The sequence below is a fragment of the Excalfactoria chinensis genome, chromosome 2, assembly GCF_039878825.1.
Source record: "Excalfactoria chinensis isolate bCotChi1 chromosome 2, bCotChi1.hap2, whole genome shotgun sequence".
Classification (NCBI taxonomy): Eukaryota; Metazoa; Chordata; class Aves; order Galliformes; family Phasianidae; genus Excalfactoria; species Excalfactoria chinensis.
The window spans coordinates 129,757,001-129,762,882 of NC_092826.1; positions in this window are offsets into that span (position 1 = coordinate 129,757,001).

Below are 5,882 nucleotides of genomic sequence, written 5' to 3' on the forward strand. Positions count from 1 at the left end.
CTTAGAAAGTAACTAGCAAGTAATGTATACTTTAAGCTGAAAATATATTGGCATTAAAAGTTTGAATTGTAATCACAAATGAGCGAGTATCAAAAACAGTGATGGATGGAATGAAGCCAAGAATTTATCAGTTTTTCAAAACACCATTATAAGAAGCATAGTTGATTTTTTTTTTTTTTTTTTTTCTTTAGTTACACATCCGTAGATATTATGCAGGCTGCATATTGAATCACAAGAGAAAGATCTTTGGTGTATGAGGTGGTGGGTTTTGCTTCTTCAAATTTTTCCTTTGCTGCTGTTTAATTTGGAATTGGTCTCTATTCCCATTCATTTTAATTGTCTGCTATGAATTTAGAGGTTTTATGTTGGTATATTTGGCATACTTCCATTTTATCCTTCCTTGCCATGCTGGAAATGGGCTCCAGATCAGACACTGCAAAGGATATGCGTTTAGAATCAGTCTTTTGAAAACAGGCCTATCCCCAGAAGCACACATCTGCTCCTTGATGCTGCTTTGCAACTACAAATGCTCGTCATAGATGCAATCTTTCAGTGTCTAATAATAGTATGCAAACCAATACAGTGAGAATCTCTCTAGCTTCTCATTCACTGGCATTTTCAGGCTATTTATGAAGGCCAGAGGGTTGAAAATGTTGAATCTGGAGCAAACAGGTTCTTCACCCAACTACCTTTGAGCATTTGGATATTTCAGAAGAGTGTATTTTGTCTCCTGATGTTCTTATTTGTAACCTTTGTGGTCAGTTGAAGTGTCAGTGTCTGCTTTTCTCGCTTCTTGTCTAGCATCATTTTCCTTCACAAATCCCATTTGACATACCCGGGGATACCTGGTAGTAGACATGTTGCTGTGAGCTGCTCGTTGCTAATGAGGATACTCGAGTTCTTCAGTCATGCTTTCTTGAGTTTGGTTGATCCCTCTGACACAGAGAAATACCATGTTTTGTGACACAGGGCTGATGTCTTCCATGATGGTTCCAAAGGTTTGTTTTAGTATGATATATCACAGTTGGTGCATTTTTCTACTTTGGGGCTGTAGCTACATAACATAGCCTTTTCCATTTTGTGATTTTAATATCCTGACGATGATATTTTCTCAGGTATGGTTTAATGCTTAGAGTAGTCTGTCAGGCATGATCCTTTGCTTTTATGCAGACATTATTTCTTAGGTAGAACAAGTCTTTTAATCTCGCTGTTCCTAGTTTTATCTCAAGGTAATGGAGTTAGGTGTATTGTTGTTCAGAGAGTTGCTGTGTGATGAGGCTGAATGAACTGCTTGCAAAGATTTGTGTTAAAGATCTTGTTTAATGCTAAGTGTTCTTGCCAAGTTTTTGTGTGGAAGACTGATCTTCAGGCTCCCTATTGTAAGCTTGGAACATAAAATAATGGAAGGGGGGAGAATTCAGGAGTGAAAATGCATGTAGTGTGTGATCTACTGTGTGCTGGCCTCTTACACTTGTTTTTGAACCTGGTGATTATTTTTAATTAAGTCAGTCTCTTTTTCTGCCACTTTGTATTGGCATGATCTTACTCTCCTAATGCATGTCTTCCTAAATCCCTCTGCACTTGCCTGACCAAAAAGTGAGCCTCAAAGAGATGGGAAATACACCTGTAAAGTTTTTTTTCCTCCCGTGTGAGCACATAAATGAAAGAGATTTTGGCTTGTTGAGAATTTTCCTTGTTATGGTACAGAGTTTATTTTGTTTAAAGTAAACTGAAATTTTCTGTTTGAGTAAATTTTATTTTGCTGACAAAATCTGTGGTGCTTAAAGTGAAACCCTCTTTGGTAACTGAACAAAGCCACCAGATATGTTATTTGACTTGACAGTCTGGTGTTTGATTAATCAAACTGTTAATTTGATTTTAAATGACTGATGCTCTTTTAGTATGTATGACTTAAGTGCCGTTTATAATTACGGTACTGAATCAAAGGCTTTTCTCAACCATTGTACAGATTAATTTGGAAAGATGTGTTTTGATTTTACTAGTCATAAAAAAAATAGCATTGGTGTTTACTTTAAAGCACAAATATGTTCAAAGAAACACATAGTTAAAGTGATAAAGCAATGCCCTCACACTTTTTATCTGAAAAAGGAATGCAAGGGTGCAATCTTTAATAAGTTATATAAACAGCACACTTCATCTTCTAAAGAGATAACTAGTTTGGAAGCATTCGTAGCAGTTTGATTGGTGGGTACTTAGCTTTGTGTAGTGAACATATATCATGCAAAACTTTTGTGAAACTGCTGGAGGTAGAGGACTGCATGCAGCTGCTGTGTCTTACAGTTTGCTGGGAATTTGTAAATTCCCAGTGAACTTGGAAGCTAAGTAATGGTATCCTGTAGCAGTTCATAACTGTGTGTGTTGAGATGTGTTTTCACATGGGTTGTAGTTCAGGTGGTAGGATAACTGGATGTCTGACTGCAAGTGAAGATCACACATCTTGGGTAAGGTCCCCAGTTAAGCACATACTTCATTGAAGTCACCCATCTAGTCTCATTTGCTCTGATCAGTACAAGACCTCTTAAAACAAATGCAGATGAGATCTATTAATTTCTACAGGCTTCATGTATATGATATCTGTAACTGCAGGAGAGTGACTGCATCTGAAGAAAACCATACTAATGGCTATAAAAACACTCATTAGTGATTTTCAATGACCTAAAATTAAATATATGGTAAATTCACTGTCTAGTAAATGTGAAAAGTAGTTCAGAAGTATCAGTCTTGACATAGCAAAGAAAAAATGTCTGGAGGCATTATTTTTGCCTATTTTTAAACTCTATGTGTGTTGGATGATGTATTCTTTTCCCTAGTTTTCTTCACAAGCTGCTTGAATATCTCAAGGGAATATTGCAGTACTGTAACTGTGTAGCAGATAACAATCCCTTAACAATGTCACCGTTAATTCCAACTGTTTTTTTGTGCACTGTGGTTAAGTAGGTGTTTAAAAAAGTAAATTTAGTGAAAGTTTTCCATGCCTCCATTATTGGTTCCCCAACTATATACAGTTTTAAGAAGCCTAAATTTCCGAGGAAGGATACTCAGCACTTCTTGGAAATGAATTGCCAAAAAGGTGACTTAGGTATCCTAACAGCCAAACTCATTAGTTATTCTGGAAAATCTTGGCTGAAGGACACTGAACAACACAATCTCTATTTCTGTAGGTTTTTCTGTTTTCTGTTCACAGAATCACATTTCTTTGTTCTCACATCATAATTTCATAAAATTTTCAATCACTGCAGCTTTGCACGCTACATAGACCTGAATTTTTACTGTAAAATCAAGTTAAACCATTTTCTTGAGGTTTTTTCTTTTGTTTTTCATATATTGCAGAGAGCAGTATGAAAGGTTGAGAAGTCATTCTATTTATTTCCTAAACATGAGCTCTAGGGGAAAAAGATTATGCTGTCAATGAAAGAAGTGTGGGGAAATCATTTATCTCTCCCCACCCCCATCCAAACCCTAGGAAGCTTAGAATTCTCAACTAGCATCCTGAGATGACCCTTACATAGTTGGCATATGATTGCTAACATAGATATTGTCGTACTTAGACAAGTCCTGTAATTTTTCAGTTTACTGGAGGTTCTACAAGGCTCTGTCCTTAGCTTGTGGTTAAGTACATCCCAAGAAGAAGGCATATCAGTACTTGCATCTGATACTTATTTCTGTTTCTTGGCTCTGTCTATTTGTTCAGTTCACACGTAGTCTTCAGGAGTAGAATATATTTGTGAGAGTTATGCAACCTAGATGTCCTCAGGGCTCCAGAGTAGACTGATTCTAGGCTGTGGATACAGAGAATCACTCTGGACTCTGATTTATTTTACCTATTTGTGCTCAAAGCATTGTAGGTTTGGGGTGCAGAGCTATGTAATTGTGATCAGTTCATTTTTGTTCACTTGACATTACTAAACTCCTGTTGGAGGGTTGCAGTGACTTGGAAAAGGGGTGAATTTGAAGTTCAAGCTAGAAAAGTCTACCAGGCAGCAGCAATGGTAATGGCTGTGAGGCCAATAAGAATGGTATTTTTCATAGGTTGCCAGAAGCCCATAGGGCCAAGGAGAAGGTAGGAGCTGCCATCCTATGTGTGTCTTGGATTTGTGAGTAGAAATGGTTTTTTGAGATTGAAGAAAGAAAAGGAAAATTCTTTTACTGAAAGAACCCTAGGGAGCTGGGCTAGAATGAAATTCAACTAATTGTAATACCCAGCTGAGATTAGAAGCCCTGTTCTATAGCCCACGAGAAGAGGCAATTTTAGACAGCAGCAACACTGAACTATCCTTTCAAGTTGTCTGTCTCTCAGCATTGACTTATGTAGGGAACCTTTGCTGATGGGGCTCTTAATTAGGCACCCCAGAGAAATTCCTGAAGTCACTGAGGTGAATTTGGGGCTCAGTGAGATTTAACTTTTTCAATTTGCCCTCCTGTACATAATAAAGAACTATACAGAAGAATATTGGAACATTTAAATTCAACAGAAAGTTGTATTTTTAGTCTTGAGAATGGATCACTAACTCTGCTAAGCATCTTACTTTGCAAGGCTAAATGATTGAGTCAAAGCATAGAACTTGAGTTTTTTTTTAATCGATTTTCATTTGTAATACTTGTATTACTTTTGAACATAATTTTACAGTCAGAAGTTAAATTTTTCCATTTATATATCATAGTTTATGAGTGTATCATATTTGATGATGCTATGCAGAAATATTGTTTGATTTGGATGACTGTCCCAAGGAGAAACAGAGGTGATAGTACTGCTAACCTGTACTGGCAGCTGTAGAGACCTGAAATAAAAGTAAGGATATTCATTAAATAATAATACATGTGAATAAAGATCCTTTCATAAGAAGAGGAGTGGATATTTTCTTTTCCCAGCAGCCCAAGGTTTTTTAAAGTTTTACTTTAAGTTTGGGATGTGCTTCACTCATTCTCAAACTTGTACTGCCTAAACTCAAAATTTAGATTGCAGTGAGCTTAATTATATTTTTTCTTTTTCATTTACATGTTTTACATGGATCCCCTGATAAGTCTGCAGAATGGCAAAGAGTTTCAGACCAAGTAACTCTTCTGCCACTTGTAACAGTTTATGTGTAAGAGATGTGATATTTTAAAAAGAACCACAACCAACTGTAACTACCATTCATTTAAAAACATCTTTGCAAGCTTTCCAGATCAGTTCTTGGAGCCTGGAATATGCATCTCCTTGCAGGCAGCAGTTTCTTTTCTTTCCAGCAGTGAACTCCCAAAGAAATTCCATCACGGAGAAGACATTACTGTGGGGAAAGGGAGGAATGTGAACTGGTGTATCCTGATAGGTTGCTGCTACATAACTATTATTAGCAGGACGTCTAAGCCTCTGCTCTGGCAGTTCGTGGTCTTGTTCTCCTTCAGAACATCTTTGACTTAAAGAATTTCTGATCATGGCAGGTAGGCTAAAAGTGAAGGGAACTGGTGTTTATAATTTAAAAAAAAAAAGGCAATCTTGCTGAAAACCTCTTGAGTGTTTTTTGACTTCATTATAGGTAAATGACTGTGTGGCAGTTGTGTTACTATAGCTGTCTTCAGCTATTTTTTTCTTTTGCAAAGTGGAAGCTGAGTTTTATAGATGTAATTAGGAAATTGATCCTGTACTGTCTATGGTTTGAAATTAAGGCTATTAACCTCAAGTATTTAGTGTTTTAGATATACTGATGCATAGTATTTAAAGTGAAAATAACAGCTATATGGATTTGTTGGTGTGTCTGGCACAGTTACTGGAGCTATCTGAATTTCTTTGGATATCTCTACCCAGCATTTAATTGAGTGGTTAAGGGAGTGTCAGCTGCTGGGTGGGTTCCTAAGCACAGTTTTACCCACTCACTAGTTTT